This window comes from Anabrus simplex, chromosome 13 (assembly GCF_040414725.1).
Source record: "Anabrus simplex isolate iqAnaSimp1 chromosome 13, ASM4041472v1, whole genome shotgun sequence".
Classification (NCBI taxonomy): Eukaryota; Metazoa; Arthropoda; class Insecta; order Orthoptera; family Tettigoniidae; genus Anabrus; species Anabrus simplex.
The window spans coordinates 80,169,219-80,188,711 of NC_090277.1; the positions used below are offsets into that span (position 1 = coordinate 80,169,219).

General features: G+C 40.2%; 1 long non-coding RNA gene across 1 annotated transcript in view; it reads left to right on the forward strand.

Moving 5' to 3' along the window:
• The window catches only part of LOC137502929 (uncharacterized), a 45,643-nt gene that overhangs the window by 13,093 nt on the left and 13,057 nt on the right, over nucleotides 1–19,493 (forward strand). Inside the window, exon 3 of the long non-coding RNA XR_011018931.1 lies at nucleotides 11,666–11,787. This is a non-coding gene — a long non-coding RNA (uncharacterized lncRNA). The remainder of the gene's footprint in view (nucleotides 1–11,665; nucleotides 11,788–19,493) is intronic.

Genomic DNA, 19,493 nt, shown 5'->3' on the forward strand with positions numbered 1-19,493 from the left:
TGTACAGTATTTTTTACATCTTCCTTTGATAATGCAAACCCCCATTTTGCTAAAATATTCAGATGACTAGCTAGTTTCTGTTCATGTTCAGGTGAGACTGCTATTTTTCTACCTCTGTTTTTGGTAGTGGGATCCAGTATCTTCCTACCCAACACTGATTTTGATATGTTATACTTTTCTGCTACAGCTCTTATTGGTTTTTTATCATTTAATACTTCACTAATAGCTTTAGATAATGTTTCTGGAGAATACAGTTCACTTTTCTTCTTGTAAGTACGCACCATTTTATCACTTCAGTAACTTTTTAAAATTCTTCATACACTACTGTACACACACCATGTGGCAAGCTAAACATAACCTCAAACATACAATAAACAGAAGAAAATCAGTGCCAAGCAGAATGAGCAACCGTTTTAAAACTAAAGTACCCAAAAAGCAGGTCCAACAACTGTCCCAACTTTACCCCATGAATGTCCCAGAATTGGGAACATGCATCATTTTCAAAAATATTTTTTTTGAAAAGTACACCAATGAAATAGTACGTAAACGTATTCCATTGTGGTATGTTGCCTTGTTTTCTACCATTAAAAAAATATTTAATAGTGCCTTTCCGCAAGGCGAGTGAAACGGCCTCTGACGTAAGCGGCGCGCTGTGACGTCACAATCCAGTACCGCATGGAGCTCTACCAGCCGTTGTGCATCAGCCGTTGCTAAAAGCCGATTGTTTATTATTCATGATCGCGAATAACTTCGAAATGACAGAAGAAACGTTCAAAACAGCACAGTCAGACAATCTACCATGTGTAGATGTCATCATTCTTGAAAAATGTGACTTTTGTGGCCGCAGAAATTCGCGGATAACAAGCAAGTTTGTAAGTGGCGTTTTTTTATATACGTGCAATGTACTGTAACCCATAGTATTAGGATAACAACGAACCTGGATAGATATCACATCACTTTCAACATTTCCTTCTAGACTGATTCCCCTATTAAAGAATAACATTACATTTTCGGGCTTTCAGCATTAGTAAAGTAAGAAATCGGATTTCATCACTAACATAAACATATAGGTAGCATTATAGTACTAGTCCGCTTCTGTGGTGTAGTGGTTAATGTGTGTCACTCCTGGAGGCCCGGTTTCGATTCCCGGCTCTGCCACGAAAGTTGAAAATAAATAGTACGAGGGCTGGAACGGGCTCTACTCAGCCTCGGGAGGTCAACTGAGTAGAACGGTTTCGAATCCCACCTCAGCCATCTCGAAGTGGTTTTTCGTATTTTCCTACTTCTCCTCCAGGCACCTAAGGCCACGGCCGTTTCCTTCCCTCTTCCTTGTCTATCCCTTCCGATCCTCCCATCCTCCAACAAGGCCCCTGTTGAGCCTAACAGGTGAGGCCGCCTGGGCGAGGTAATGGCCCTCCTCATCAGTTACATCACCATACTCAAAGTCTCACGTTCCAGAACACTGTCCTTGAAGTGGTAGAGGTGAAATCCCTCGCTGAGTCCGAGAGAAAACCAACCCTGAAGGATAAACTGATTAAGAAAGAAAGAAAGAAGGAAAGAAAGAAAGATCATAGTACTATAAGGCTATAATCTATCATTTCCCCCCTCCCCCCCCAAAAAAAATATTTATGGTTGGGACAACTGGCCTACCCACTTCCGGGGCCCATGAAAGAGAATTCGATATCTTTGTGGAGGGAAAAAATTAAACATGATAAAGATAAATATGACTTCATCTAGTTTTCACAAGTCGGGCAGAGTGGTTCAGACGGTTGAGGTGCTGGCCTTCTGACCCCAACTTGGCAGGTTCGATCTTGATTCAGTCCGGTGGTAGTTGAAGGTGCTCAAATACGTCAGCCTCGTGTCGGTAGATTTACTGGCACGTAAAAGAACTCCTGCAGGACTAAATTCCTGCACATCGGCGTCTCCCAAAAATCGTAGAAGTAGTTAGCGGGGCGTGAAGACAATAACATTAATTACATTTGGCTTTTAACAAGCTGAGCATATCAGGAAAGAAAAGTGTCCTGGTGACATTTTAGTCGCTCAATACAGGAATGTCTTTGGGTGCTGTGACTTTTACTTTTTTTTTTTTCCTGTTTGCTTTACGTCACACCGTCACATATAGGTCTTATGGCGACGATGGGACAGGAAAGGCCTAGGAATGGGAACAAAGCGGCCGTGGCCTTAGGTACAGCCTCAGCATTTGCCTGGTGTGAAAATGGGAAACCACGCAAAACCATCTTCAGGGCTGCCGGCAGTGGGGTTCAAAACCCACTATCTCCCGGATGCGAGCTCACAGCTGCGCGCTCCTAACCGCACGGCCAATTCGCGCGGTATTTTTACCCTTCGGTTTATTGACTTGGCTTGTATAACCTAAAACTTTGGCTAAGTAGTATAATATTTTAAACACCTACATCACTATTTTCATCTGTGTGCAATTATGTTATTTATTTAATTAATATTATGATAATTATTATAATTGAGCATTGTTAACTTATAAGACCCCCAACAGACAAGCATTGGTTTTGTGTAGAGTTATACGTTTGTTAAATTCACGTTGTTTCCTTTCATAATGTACACGCCTATTGTTACATTATAGAGTATTTAGATATAGCCTAAATTTCTTTACCAATTAAGCTCTTCAATAAAGACATACATAACTGTCCCATGCCAAGATATATTGGTAGAATTAGAGCTGTCAAAATGGTTCATAACCCCTTTGATTTATTATCTTGACATGGATCACCCAAAACATAGGTTAGGTTTGGAGAATACTTTAATAATCAGCATTATTTAATGCACTGTTTATTACTTTCATATTCCAAGATATAATTGAAGCATTTAAATAAAGCATAATACATTAAAATTTAAAATTTTACCACTAGAACAGCTGACATGGAAAAGTGATTTGAAAATTCAAACAAATTCATCTTACGTTAAAATCTTCAAAAAAATAAACTGTAGACTTTTCCGATATATCACCAGCATTTCTCCGGTTCGCCAAAATCCATTTCTGCCTAGTTTTAGCGTCTTTGGAACATTTATAAACAATTTGGTATGGTATGCGATGTGCTATTGCACATCGGAACTCTACACCATTTATAAGTTTTCTGCCTCACTGTCTGCGCAGGATTCATTTTAAGCCTAAAATATACCACTCAGATTATTATCCAATGTATAGACCTCGAATTTAACCATACCAGACACTAACATAAAGTAGAAATACGCGAAATGTATCCTGCTTCTCACAGCACACTATGTGTTAGTGATGTGCGCGAGTGATGCCTGGAATCGCGGTACTCGATTCTTTCGAGTCCAGGCTCGGACTCGCTTCGCTTGCGAAGGCTCGATGATAGCATGACGTCACACGTTCGCTCACTCACCGGCTCGTAGATGGATGAAGCATGCGTACAAGCGGTCGCTGAGGGTTTATGGGATTGCGACAGCGCGGTACGATATGAAAAAACTGAATGAATCCGCAAAAGGAATAACCTAAATTTGATAATTACTTGAGAACGATAATAATGCCACTTAATACGCATAATAAGATATGAAAATATCCGTTTACGGCGTCTCGCACACACTTCACTGAATATGCCATCTATTCTAATATTGATAATATAGCTTATCTGGCCTTCATAGCCCAACTTGGCCGGTTCGATACTGGTTTATTCCGGTAGTATTTGAAGGTGCTCAAATACGTCAACCTAGTGTCGGTAGAATTATTGGGACGTAAAAAATCTCCCGGAGGACTAAATGCGGTACCTCGGCATCCCCGAAAACCATACAAATGTACGTACTTGGACGTAAAAGTTATAACATTATTATTATTATTATTATTATTATTATTATTATTATTATTATTTCAAATCCCTGTCACGGTATGTATGTTGTAATTAGTGTATTTTAAACATGTGCTATTTGTAGACTATAGACGGTATTTCTGCACACATTGTATTGCTTCGCTACTGGTAAATTATATCTCATGTAGGCATTATGCATATACACGGGCGTAGATGTGCTAATATGATCGGTAGTATGACAGATTTCTTGTAACCATAGCCTATTGCTAACCGCGCCAAAGCCTACAATCGTCCGGGGGAACAGGTGAATTACAGTAGTTTATATGTACTGTACATCATACTTTCGGCAGATATAATGTCGGGTATTAAGATGAGGCGTCCAGAATGTGACGTACGTTCACGCAGCAAATCAGCGGACAGAACGTCATTCTGTTCTAGCTAAACAGCTGACAGTTTGTTAGTAAGTCACAACCTTTAGTGCCTATGATGATGATGATAATAATCATAACAATCGAATTATTGACGACCGATGACTGAACAACATCAATCATCAGCAGCAAACATATTGCACTCCACACCACAAAAATATTCTGTGGGTGACCCTGAATGCCGTGCACTCCAGTACAGTAGATTTTAGTTCTAAGGCATGTCCACAGATAGCGACACCAGTATGCTTGGACTCGAGTCTGGAGTCGAGTAATACCGATTCTAAGAGCACATTACTCGATTCTACTCGATTCCGTCGCTAGCCCATCACTACTATGTGTTATTTCGTCTGCTAATTCAGTCAACCTGTACGATGACGTCAGACCAATGAGATCGCGTACTTGCGTGACGTGACATTTTCGTAGATTTTTATCATGTTTGGAGTTATTATTTGTACATTCTGATCACATTTTTGAATTCTGCATGAAATTTTGAATCAGATTAGCATATTTTTAATTAAAACCCCGGATCATGCATGTTCCCTATTGCCCCAAAACATGTCCCACAATTGCCCTGGAAATGAAAATAAGAATTTCTTTCTTAATATTGATCTTACAAATACTTAGCTGTAGAGACAGTTTCTGCAATGCTTTCTTTCAATGTGGGTTAAAAATAATTACTTGAATCAACATCAGTTTTTTCAAAAAATACAAATATTTCTCACCAGAAATCAAATTTTTTAATGCTGAAAATGATTGTTAGTTTTTCATGATTTTTCCTGCTCATCACATGGTATTTTTTTGTAATTTAGTAATTGCCTGCCATTCAATAAACTCAAAATAATGTATTGCCACTAATAAAGCTTACAGATAATTTATTTCTAAGAAGCTATGATGATGTCCCTCTTTTACCCCAACATTTTGCTGTCCCAGAATTACCCCGGGTGACCCTACATATATATATATAAAAAACTTCATAGATTTATTTCGTACCTCGTGGATATTTTGTATTTTATTTAGACAAATAAAAGCAGCCACCACAAGATTTAACATTGTCAGTTCTAGGGTTAAGTAAATGTGCCAACTTGATTGGAACAGCAGTTGTGAGCCCCTGAATATTGGCATTTTTGCCTTGTTTATGGTATATTATCAGTATGCATTCACAATAAAATAGGAAATAAGGAGAAACCATGTTTCATTCAAAATGGCACCTAAGTGGGGGTTGCCAAATGTAGCATGGCAGCTAATTTGTTAAACACTAAGAGCCGATTGCAGAAACGGTATTTAGACAATGTCTAGATATCTAATTCCCTCCGTGGGAATTTAGAATTTTTCATTCGGAATTGCTCGGCGGGCTATAATTCCATTGTGGAGATTTATCTTCCGTATGCAGTTATCAGACTGTGCCTCTTATAAGGGCTTCTGATAAGTTCACCTGCATACACCCCAGCGTCAGTGGGTAGGGTCTGACATATCCCACTCTAATGAGTCCATTGTCAGACCTAAGACGAAACGCTGGTTAATAGAGCAAACGCCTGAAAAGCCTTACATCTGATATGTTTTTTACAGTCCGGTAACTGTCAACTTGAATACAATTCTCGGCAACCGATATATTTTATTATGTACATGAAGTAATTTCCATGGAATTATAGGTCACTTCGACTACATACATATCAGAATTACGTATCCCGATCATCAGAGGGCTGGCACATACATCAACTGGGAGGGATTCACTTATATTTACTGCCAAGTAAACACACATAATAGTGAAAACTAAAAAGTAGGTTGTATGAAGTTTTTATATATATAATCGTATAAGTTTTCGGCTACTACCATATTGGAAAAGGCAAGTGGTGGTGATTATTGTTTAAATACGACTGGGGAAGAAGAGCCGTGGCCATAATAACAGCGCTAGTATTTGCCTGGTGTAAAAATAGGGAAACTACGGAAAACAGTCCTCGTGGCTGCCGATGATGCGTTTTGAACCTATGATCTCCAGAATGCAAGCTACAACTGTATGACCCGTACAACACACTCGGTTACACATTACTATTGCTTCATCTTCCCTTCGTCTAAGCTACCATATTTGTGAGTAGATTACACTCACTGTAACAACGCTATAATCAAAGCTACACTTCCCGTATGGTGGCGTGTCGCATTTGTGTCGATAATATTATGAGATTTAATTTCCACTGAAAGCGATACTCTTATCTATGGGCAAGTCATGCTCAGCCATATTTGAGTAATGTATAGGAAGACAAACAGCTGACTGGCATTCGGCGCGCGCACTGACGAATTTCATTGGTTGCGACAAGCAAAGAGTTGCCTGAAAGATACTTCTGTCTCCATTTTCAAACAAAAATTGAAACTTTAAGCAATGTCTAGTTAAACATCGACTGAACATTGTTTATGCAATGGAAGATCGTGATCTAATTAGACGTTGTTTAGGTAGACGATGTCTAAGGCTTAAAACTAGTCATCGTTTCTGCTTTCGGCCCTAAGAAAGTAGAGAGAAGGCAGTACTAGAAATAGAAGTGCTCACATCTATATATATAAAATAACATGCCCCGACTGACTGACTGACTGACTGATTGATTCATCATCACTGAGCCAAAACTACTGGACATAAAAATGAAATTTTGGGGATACATTTATACAGTGCAACCTAGTTAGTACGTTCCTCATTAACACGTTTTCCCACTTGGCATGTTGTAAATTTGAAATCCTGTAGCCCATCGTATTAAATCTGTATAAAATGTACCTCACTTAACATGTCACGATTTTTCGCCGTTACCGCTTAATACGATCATATATTCCCCGGACCTGAAAATGTTCTTTGTCAACCCTTGTGTACGGAATCTGATTTCCAACAGAGATAAGAGCTCTCGCCACGGGTCGGTCAGAGAAAGTTGTGCGATAAGAGGAAATGGCCTTGAATTCTCGAACACCGAGTATATTGCGCCTTTGAGGGGCAAGCTATTAGCTTAGGGAAAGTTAAGTTTTGCATCATTGATTGGCAGCAAAGACTTTCTTGCACTAGAACAAGACAGGACAGTGCTAAGTGAAAGCACAGTAATAGATTCCACTATGGTTAGGAGTGTTGAATTCAATTTTCACTTTTTTTTTTTTTCAAAGCTGTCCGGTTGATGACATGCATGGCTTATGGCTGGGAGTCAGCCGAAATTATGCTTCATGGAAGTTACCGCCACAAAATGTGTTACGGAAGTGTAACTCTAGCAGCTGTGCAGCCGTTGGTGGATGGTCATGACCGAGAGACATATCTATAATAATTTGTTTTTCTCAAAGGGAAAAGAGGTTTATTTTTCTTGTTCTATGTTCTTTGTTCTATGTAAAGGTCTTTGTTGCTTTGTTGTCAATGAGATTGTCGAATAACCCAATGGGCTTGATTATGCTTGCAGCCTATTTCGCATTCCAATCAGAAGTTATTTTATTTATTCAAAATCATTCTTCCAACTTCGGAAACTTTCCTTCACACACTCGTTTTCTTTTTCCATTTCTATTTTGCTTATACGCATTTTCAATTTTGTCTCGGTTTCCCATAATAGTGTTCAAAGTAGAAGGTGCCAGTTTTAACGTTCGCGCCAACTCTACGTGCTTAAGATGTGGATTCCTATCTACTTCTTGAAGCATTTTAATTTTTTTCTTCATTAGTGAGTGATTTCATGACCCTTTCCTTATCCATAGCTAGGCTATGACAAGACAGATACCGTATGTACCGCGCTACTGAACTTCTCACGATTATCTTATTAGTCCGTAAGTAGGCTGTCACGCAACAAATAATCAATTCACTTCTTTTTTACCACTCAACACAATAAATTGAAGGTAATGCCAATAACTGTTCTTGTGATAAGATTATTTAAATCAGTGTCGTACGATTGAAGTTAAAAATAATTCTATACTGCAGCCACAGCAGATCTTCGACAGATCATTTATGGGTGCCGTTAAGTAATAAGGCTTCCATATACGGTAGGCCTATCCCATTAAAAAGTTATGTAGAGATGCAGGCAATGGTAAAGCAGTGTACCATTCATACAAAAATACAAACTGCTAGTTTGACAGTTGGCACGTTTCTGTTGTTCACTGGTGAGTCTGTCCGAACCAATGCCGAGTACGGCCGAAGGCGCTCAGTCGCGTGTGTCAAGTATATCAAGGGTTATGAATTCATGTTGTTGGTCCGTATTGAACTGAGAATAACATATGAATTATAACACAGTAGAGATTTCCACCTATTCAATACTAAGATGTATTTACAATATTTACATTACATGGGACTAGTTTCAACCCTCCTCGGGGTCATCATCAGCCATATTAAAACATACACAGTGTATGGTGAAACCGTTAAAAAACAAGTACTCTAATCTCTTCGTGACCTCCACTTGACATCCATCTATCGTCCATTGTTCATTCTTCGCTCGCTTAAAGCCCTTTTTACAAATCAGAACTTTCGTCTTGGAGATGTTAATTTTTAATGACCACTTTTTAGAAAACTCTGCCACACCACAGCATTGATACTCTTTTGCATGCCTCCGGCCGTTAACATCATCAGCAGGACATCGTCCGCGAAAATTAGGCCTGGTATTTCTTGATTTACTAAAACCGGACTCATCCACTTATCTCCTCCATGACAATTCAAAGAAGTATTGTGTCCTAATACAACATATCAATGAATAAAGAAAACTTATGAAATATTATAAAAACAAACGATTGTTGTTATATTGTTTTATTCTTTGAACTGACCACTGATGAAGGGAATGGTTGACTTCCCGAAACATGTATGGTTAAATAAATAGTTTTCTTTCATTAATAAGTGTATTGACAAGGCAGATTCAAATAAAACTATTTTAAATAGTTCTGTAATACATAATGATGAGCTCCCTCGTTGTGTCTGGTTGGCTGACCCCTTTTATTACCTCCTTAATCTTTTCTACTGGGTGAGTTGGCCATGCAGTTAGGAGCGTGCAGCTGTGAGCTTGCATCCAGGAGATAGTGGGTTCAAATCCCACTGTCGGCAGCCCTGAAGATGGTTTTCCGTGGTTTCCCCATTTTCACACCAGGCAAATGCTGGGACTGTACCTTAATTAAGGCCATGGCCGCTTCCTTCCCATTCCTAGGCCTTTCCTATCCCATCGTCGCCATAACACCTATCTGTGTCTGTGCGACGTAGAGCAAAATAGAAAAAATAAATATTTTCTGTGTCCTCCCAATTCAGAGGCCCAGGGTTGCTTTCCACTTCTCCAATTACTAATAGCACAGCAATCACTATCGCTGCCAGCACGATTTCAGCGTATTTTATATCACATTTTAGACCACATACCTGATACTTTATGCGGTTGTTCCATCGGCCGATGACCGCTCGGTAGAGTTCTAAGCCTACTCCCATTTCGCTTACGCCACAAACACTCAGCACTCACGCACACACATCTGCTTCGCTTGCAGGGCTCCAATCGACTGAATCCCGATATTTAATGTAGGCATGTCCACAGACTACCCAAACTTTATTTCGTGTATGTACCGTATGTCTTCATGACATCAGAAATTAATACGAGTTATGTGCGGGGATTTTTTCCTGCAGTTTCAGATGTTGAAAATGGGGTGCGAGATATACGCGGTGGCGAGTTATATGCAAGCAAATACTGTAGTCGTGTGAAGAAATTGTGGTGTCGATGGATCAACTACAGTAAGTGTAATTCAGTAGACAGGATGAAACCAGCTTTCCTATGGAAAGAAAATATCAGTACCACCACCGACCCCTCAACATACCATACCTGCATAGGAACCGCACAATGGTAGGACTGGCCACACCGTCACCAGATCGGGGCGCACAGTTCTTTTTCCTACACGTTTCCTTGGAATCCACGCAAGCGAAACTAGTCTGAAATATAGTGTGAGAAGCTAAGACAAGCTACTTGAAGCTATGCTAAACAATACCAAGCTATGTTGTGCTATGTCACGAATGAAAGCTAAGCTAAACTATGGTAGGCAGCCGTTTAAAGATGGCTTCTTTATCGGCCGCTGTCGTGGAAGACGAAGTAAGAGGAAAAGATCCTGTGTACGTGAAACTGGAAGAAGAATAATTTGTGGTGCATGCAATCATTTGATTCAAGCATTGCAGGGAAAACCGCGAACCTACTACGCTGACGTAGCAAGAGGAGAGGTGATACTCCCACGTTGCGTACCAGGCGGCGGATAGGGGAGTCCTGACCGGCTTGCCGGTGGACTTGACCAAAATAAAATAGCTCTCACAGACCAAACACACATCTGCCTGTGGGTGGGTGACGCAGACAAAGAATGCACCCACGCTATCCCCTGCCTTTCATAAGAAGCGACTAAAATGGACGACTCAAGGATGATCGAAGTAGAACCATGAGACTACTTGTAATTAGTACCATCACGTTGGAAACACCATGGGTCGCCTTTACTTGCGAGTCATACCACTACATTAGGTACACAATAGATTTGTGATTAGTAGCAAGAGTGTGTGAATCAGGGTGGGATTTACAGTACCCGTGATTTGTACCACTACATCCGGCACACCATGGGCTTACGTTGCCTGTAATTAGTTCCATTATGTGAGAAACACTACAGGTCTGGGCATTGCCTGTGATTAGTACCGCTATATGAGTTACACCGCGGGTCTGCATTGCTATGATTAGTACCCACTATGTGAGGAATACCACGAGATAGCAAGAGTCCCTGTGATTAGTACACCTATGTAAGGAACACCATAGGTCTGCGTTACATGTGTATATTTTACATTACCTGTGAGTAGTACCATAATGTGTGTAATACCGCAAGTCTACGCTATTTTTTATTAGTACCACCACATGACAAATACCATGGTTCTACTTTACTAGCAATAAGTACCATTATGAGGGGCCAATGACTTGGATTTCGGACCGCTTTAGACAACAAGCATCATCAATTTGGGATTGTGTTTTAGAAGCGGTCTGGTGGTCAGTAATACTATTTACGATAGTTTCTGGGAATGTGGGGCATTGCAGGTCGGATCCACTGATTGTTTTAAATTCATATTCACCCATTCATTCTTCGTAATCACGTTTTGAATCCTGGTCAGTGGATGATTTTGGACTTTTAAATTGTCGTTACATTTTGTACCATTAGGGACCAATGACCTAGATGTTGGGCCCTGTTAAACAACAAGCATCATAATCATCATTTCCCTGAAAGCTGCTGTATTGTGGTAATTCACAAAAGCCACACACATGCTAGATGCCTGGCAAAAAAAAAGTGATTATGCGCAAAGCCAGCTGCAGCTATGAAAATCGCCTCCTTCGCGATCTGTAAAATTTAGATTGGCATTGCTTAGGTTAGCGTAGCTTAGCTTTTTATGTGTAGTGACCTTTACATGGATATTTTTAAAATCATATCTCATAAACCTAACTTTTTTTAAAATTATAGGTTAGCCAGTCACCACACCCAGGAAACTGGAGCTGGAGCATGATGAAGATGTCAGTCAGTCTTCTCTCACTTGCCAACACAATGGACTTGGAATCTCCAGATTGGTGAAGTTTCAAATTATGGTGAGTACTTGTTTTCATTAAACTTCCTGTTAATGACCTGTGATTCTTGTAACAGTGTTGAGGAAACTATTGTTTGCATATAAACAGTGGTTGGTTGTTATTGATGCTTGCACCTGGTTAGGAATTATGTTGACTATTTACGTCACACATATAGCTTGGAGGCAGATGATCTGTAGGAAACTGGCTCATTAACTTAAGGTCATCATCATTGAACCTTCCCTGTGATATTGTGGATACAAAACATCTTCTCCCAGAACTGGGGTGTTTATCATAGAGATGGGAGAAATTTGATAGGAGGGGAGTATGCATACTGGTGAAAGAAGAATTGATGAGAAACATGAAATTCTATGTGTAAGATTCATCTTGAAAATTAATAGGCAAGTTCATATTGCACTTATTCACAAAATAGTTTGTGACGGTATTTATGGCTAGACTAAATAAACTATATGAATGAAGAATTACAAATAAAGCGTTTTGCAGATGATGTAATACTATATAGACTAATAAATAAGATACAGGATTGTTAGCAACTGCAAAAAGACCTCGGCAGTGTCATGATGGCAAACTGGGGGAAAAGGCAGATTGTAAATTTCACCCACGAAAAGTAAAAGTCCTCTCAGTTTTAATTACAGTGTTGATGGGATGAAAGTTCCTTCTGGGGATCTCTGTAAGTACCTATGTTTTAATATAAGGAAAGATCTCCGTTAGGGTAATCACATTAATGGGATTGTAAATAAAGGGTATAGATTTCTTCATATGGTAGTGAGGGCATTTACGGGTTGTAGCAAGGGTGTATAAGTCTTGGTATGACCCGAATTAGAGTATGGTTGTAGTGTATGGGACACTCACCAGGATAACTTGATTCTTCTTCTTAGAGTAATACAGTCTAAGGGCTGATTTGCCCCTGCAATGAGGCTTCTCCAACTGGGTCAATCCTTGCATCTGCATAGCTCCTGGATCCTGAGTTCACAAGAAATGTCATCATGAATGTCTTTCTTGATCTTCCACCAAGGCGTTTTCCTGGTATTTTACCTTCCAAAATTTCTATCAACACATTCCTATGTCGAGGCCTATCTCCCATCCAAGAAAGTTGCCTCTTCCTAATCTGACAGCTGTCTCTTTTCTTGGACAATGTTCAATGCCTCAGTGTTTGTCTTCTTCTCCACCCAACTTATCCTTTGCAGCCGACGCCACATCTCAAACGCTTCTAGCCTTCGTTAACGTCCAGCTCTCAGCACAACGGACCAAACATAAGATTTCATTATTCTTTTACGTAAGATGAGGGACTCTTTATCTCTGAAGGCTATGTTTTATTTCAGTGTGACGCTGGAGAGGGGCTGCCTGGCCGAGGTGGTAAAGGCGTGCTCGGCTCGCCCGGAAGGACGTGGGTTCGAATCCCCGTCAGGAAGTCGTAAAATTTAAAAAACGAGATTTCCACTTCCTGAGGGTCACTCAGCCTACACCAAAAATGAGTACCAGGTTAATACCTGGGGGCAAAGGCAGCCGGGCATAGAACTAACCACTCTACCCCATCACGTGCCGCGGTTAACAATGGTGGAAACCTTTACCTTCCACTGCTCCAAGGGCCTTCATGGCCTGTACGGAGGTGTCTTTGTCTGTGTGACGCTGAAGTTTCTTTGTTATGATCTGGCCAAGGTATTTGAACTGTGCTACTTGTTTTACAGGCTAACCGCTGATTATGTCAGACTCCATGGCTAAATGGTTAGCGTGCTGGCCTTTGGTCATAGGGGTCCTGGGTTTGATTCCCGGCAGGGTCAGGAATTTTTACCATAATTGGTTAATTCCTCTGGCATGGGGACTGGGTGTATGTGTCTTCATCATCATCATTTCATCCTCATCACGACGCGCAGCTCGCCTACGGGCTTCTAATCAAAAGACCTGCACCTGGCAAGCCGAAGTCCTTGGGCACATCCTGGCACTAAAAGCCATACGCCATTTCATTTTACCGCTGATTATCACATGCAGTGGACCTGGGTTCTTACTAAACATCATGACTTTTGTTTTATTAATGTTCATTTTCATACAAATTCCTTAGCTTTTTCATTCAGCTTTAGGAACATTTTGGATAAAGTTGTTGGACTTTCCGCAACTACAGCTTGATCACTGGCAAATTTGATGGTCTGCATTAGTGTCCCTCCTATTTTCACCTCAAGCTTGGTTTTTGTTATAGATTCATTGCTTGTTTTCTCAGTAAAGACATTAAATATGAATGGTGGGAGCAGACAGCCTTGTCTCACTCCTTTCAGTATCTGTACAGGGGCTGTTAGTTCATTGCCAAACCTGATAACTGCATTTTGATGTTTATATAACAGCTGTATCATGTGATGTGGGCAACCCGTCTCAGTGAGAAGTGGAAATGGTTTGTTCCATGGGACTTTATCAAACGCTTACTTGAGAACTGGAAAAGGTCAAAAGGAAAGCAGCCCAATTTGTTCTGAGCGATTGCCGACAAAAGATTAGTGTTAGGTAATGGTGCAAACTTTAGGCTGAGAAGATTTGGAAGTAGGGAGACAAGCTGCTTGACTAAGCGGGATGTTCTAAGCTGTCATTGGAGTGATGACGTGGAGTGACATGAGTAGGTGATTAAGCTTGAGTGGAGCCTACAAAGATTGCAAAGTTCACAGTAAAAGTTAGAATTCAAGAGGATAAATTGGGAATAATCTACCAAGGGAGATGTTTAATAAACTTCCAAGTTCTTCAAAGTAATTTAAGAAAAGACTAGATGAACATCTGATAGGGAATCTGCCACTTGGGCAACAACCGTAAATGCACATCGATCGTCACCATAAGACACATCTGTGTCGGTGCGACGTAAAGCCACTAGCAAAAAAAAAAATGCACATCGGTGGTGACTGCTTGATTCTCCTCACACATCCCTCCATGGTTCTCCATATTTTCGTAAAATGTCTTCTTTCATAGTTCTGAACATTTAAAAAAACTATATTTACTCATCATAGAAAGTGATGCCATGAGAAAACATTGGAATGAAATGAATTAACAGTAAACCAAAAAAAATTATTTGGTGGTTATTTACAACTTTATTGAATCCTTGCTTATATGATAGTTTATAACTGATGTTTGCTAATTGAATTTCTGAAAGCTTAGAAATTAAAGCCCATTCAAGAGAATTTCAAAATAGGTACTTAATTTGTAGCCACATAGATTAACCTCTCAAAAGCTTGACAAAATCGATGTCCACTACTGTATAGACCCCCCTGTTAGTGTAATAAGAATTGTTTCTTAGATGACTGATAGTTCACTGATATGCTACTATTAGTTTATGTACTTGCCACATTGGACGAAGTGTAATGTTTGCATATGTTATTGTTATGAATAAAACACAGTCTGTTTTATCTCTGTAATTTACTCATGATGACCGACAAATGCACACAAACAACCACGAATGACCACACTTACTAACTGCTGCCTATTTACATGCCTCTGTTCTTTTCATGTAGCAGGGAGCCTAGGGTATTACCTGGGAGACTATAATCGTGATGCACAGGCACTCGTAAGTCAGTCACCCCATGTAGCAGCTGCGCGCAGACTGCCGAGTTTGAACACTACTCATCAGACAAACACAGTGAAGAACTAAACAGGAACAGCACGACACTGTTAACACAGTGCGGATCGGTCCCGAGAAAACTCGTGTTTGCCTGGCCGAGTGTTGCGGACCGGTCCTGAGTTATCTCGTGTTAGCAGCAGGCTGAAGTTTAGTGCTATCTTTTGAGATATACTCAAACTATTTTGTGGTCAAGAGTGATAGAACTCTGTTATGTATGGTTTTACACAATCGATAGTTGCATTTCTTTTTGATTATTCTTCATATCATAGATTTTCTTTGCATTTCCTGACAACATGTTTGCAAAGTTTGAAGAGCCATGCAAGATGGCAGCGCCCAAGGATCGCATGTGTTTAGATAAGGATGAAATTATTCGTGAATTATGTGCTGATACAGGCTCCAAATATCCAAGTGATGCTGAATATTTAGAGTTCGATGATGAAATATCTTCTAACGGAAATGTTTCAAGTGATGACGAGGGTATAGCCTTATCTTCAAGGTGTGGAACTCACATGGCGCAGAACGAGTCTGATAATTTTGTTACGGGTGTAAATATTCTAAATATTGTAAAAATGTAGTGTTTTCTGACATCTGTGTTTTGGACAACAGTGAATTAGTAGAAGGATGCACCTGGAGAGTGTGTTCTTCCACCAGGTACAGAGATTAACATGGAATAAAGTTGTACCAGTGAAGGCTAAAGAAGTAATGTACAAGGGATATTACTTACCTATGTCCGGCTCCATGGTTAAATGGTCAGCGTGGCCTTTGGTCCGGAGGGTCCGGGGTTCGATTCCCGGCCGGGTCGGAGATTTTAACCTTAAGTGGTTAATTCTAGTGGCGCGGGGGCTGGGTGTTTGTGCTGTTCCCAACATCCCTGCAACTCACACACCACACATAACACTATCTTCCACCACTACATGCACATGACAGATGCCTTCCACCCTTATCGGAGGGTGTGCCCTACAAGGGCTGCACCTGGCTAGAAATAACCACACGAAATTATTATTATTACTACTACTACGTACCTATAATGACATGTGTAGCAGAAACCTGGACAGTGACTCAGAGAGGTGAGAGTAGAGTGCAGGCAGGAGTATGGTACAGAAGACAAGGGGGGGATAGAGTGAAAAATGAAGACATGCTGAAAAAGCTAAATGTGCAAAAACTAAATGATATACTGAAGCAGAACAGATGAAGGTGGTTTAGACACGTCAAGCAGATGGAAGAAGAAAGAGTGCCAAGACAAGCACTGGAAAGACAGACGACGAGGAAGACCAAGATTACGATGGATGGACTCTGTGAAGAGCAGCATAGGACAACGGAACGTGGACTGAAACGCAGTGTTGGATGAGGAATGGTGGAGAGACAGGATGAATTGGAGAGGAACAATATTTGCCCCCACCCAGTGTCAGCTAGAAAAGGGATGATGATGATGATGATGATGATGACACGGTTTCCCTTGTGTTTGGTCCACCTTGTCAATACATTTTTTATAATTGAAAATTATTCATACATATTTCATCAGTGAAGTCCAATCAAAGAATGAAAACAGTATAACACTACCGTTTGTTTAGCCCAAAATTTATAGAAGTGTTATGTCATAATTCAACATATCAGTGAATAAACAAACATTGGTGAAATATTAGGAAAATTATCATTACATAAAATTTTAATATTTTGATGATGTTGAAGGAGAATACCTAAATAAATTTAAGATCTTCAAGTTTTACCTTTTCCTTCTTTTTTCTTTTCTTCCTTAAATAATTAAACACTAGTTTATACAACTGGTTCTCATCTTTACATCTTTCATTTAAACTTGATACAAAGTTTTTTTTTTTTTTAAGCAAGATAAATTTTTAATATTTCCAAAACATTCATGAATTTTCCCTTTTTTGCCTGATGTATTAATTCCATGTCATTAGAAATGTCTGTAAATTTATGATTCTTTTCAACAAGTCAGTACAGGATCAAGTCAAATGCCTACTATGGTTAAATTTATCATCAGTTTTCCTTGTGTTGACCATGAAAAAAATAAATCCAATACTGTTGCTTTTATATTTTTTTAGATACAGTAGAACCTCGATTACACGTTCCCGGAAACTACGTTTTCTCGTATTATTCGTTCAAATTACCTGGTCCCGCGAGCATCCTAATCAAATCACGTAAAAATCCTGTATTGTCCGTTCCTCGAAGAAACGATTTCCCGGATCAACCGTCCAGAAATGTCAGTCCCATCAACGCTAAATCCTCGATCACGCGTTTTTCAAGAAACAGTATCTCACGAAAGGACGGCTACAGCATACTTACGGATATTGGTGTTAACGTCTCATCATTGCGGTACCGGTAATTTGAGGAAGTACTGTACTGGAAAAGCGATCGGCGGCGAACTTGCATAAGGGACCATCTTAGCATCACATTCTGGTGGTATTATTTAGAGAATTTGTGCAAATTATAAAACAGAGTGTGTCCACAACAATTGGGAGGAGACAGAGCGCATTTCTTCGATAGCTCTACTCGAACATCGAAACGAATTTCGTCAAATGTTCGTACTTGGAAAACGTCTAAATTATGTCCAGGGTTAGATGTTTATTTCGCACTATCAGCAGCCCTGAAAATGGTTTTCCGTGGTTTCCCATTTTCACACCAGGCAAATGCTGGGGCTGTACCTTAATTAAGGCCACGGCCGCTTCCTTCCAACTCCTCGGCCTTTCCTATCCCATCGTCGCCGTAAGACCTATCTGTGTCGGTGCGACCTAAAGCCCCTAGCAAAAAAGATGTTTATTTTTTTTTTTACTTTTTTTCGAGTGTATAGCCGAACAGGTTTTTTGGCATTTCCCTCATGGCACTGTATCGTCACTGGGCTTTCAGACAGGAATCGAAACGGATCCTTCTTAAGTAACAGTAGTATTTGAATATTATCGTATATGGTTATGTTATCGAGACCAGAACAGAAATGAAATGGCCTGTGGCTTTTAGTGCCAGGAGTGTCCGAGGACAAGTTCGGCTCGCCAGGTGGAGGTCTTTTGATTTGACTCCCGTAGGCGACCTGCGCGTCGTAATGAGGATGAAATTATGATGAAGACGACACATACACCCAGCTCCCAGGCCAGCGAAATTAACCAATGATGGTTAAAATTCCCGACCCTGCCGGGAATCGAACCCGGGACCCCTGAAATCAAAGGCCAGCACGCTAACCACTTAGCCATGGTGCTGGACACCAGAACAGATGTTGCACCTTACATACATAAAGCCATGGGAGATTTAGAGATTGACTATTACTGTTTTTGTCCTACTATAAGACTGGGAATTTCACATTTTTGTGTTAAAATGTTGTGAAAACCGCACTCGTTTTATTTGCACACGTTATATTTAAAGCTTTTGTATCATTTTGCACTTGTACCGACTTGTACAGCGAGCGCGCTTTCCAGCTGAGCTTAAGGTCGCGAATAATCGTAATTTTGGAAGTGTTAATGATATTTTTTCTCTTTCCAATTTGATTATAATTAGTGACGGGCAGAATTGAATTTAATGCATTTGAAAACTAGAAGATCGATACTTACATTCAAAACCATATTCCCGAGTTCAACATAACCGTGAAAAGCCGATGTAGGCCTAATTTACGTTGTACAAGATTTCCATAAACTGACTACAAATAGTATACCGGTGACCAAATTACAATGGAAGATAAGAAAAGAGGATTTCGCCATCATGTTGGGAGCTTTTGTATCTAATGTGCTTTATTTTATAGATCAGAGATAGAGAATTAAAAACTACTTGTGGTCGATTGTTATTTGGTTTGCTGTTACAGGTGCCGTATTAGATTTTTCGAAGAGTTTGGCTCTAGCTGATCAAAGTTGCTGAACTGAAAGAAGTTTTCAGAGGAAACTGATGAAGTTTCCCCGGTAAAACTGAATGTAAAGTTTCGAGATTTTTAAGTCGTGTACCTGTAATTATGTTTGAAGCCGGCCCCGCGGTCTAAATCGCCTGCCTCTCACCCGTAGGGCTCAGCTTCGATTACCGGCCAGGTCAGGCATTTTTACCTCGATATGAGGGCTGGTTCCAGGTCTACTCATTCTATGATTACCTTTAATTGAGGAGCTATTGAATAGTGAGATGGTGGCCC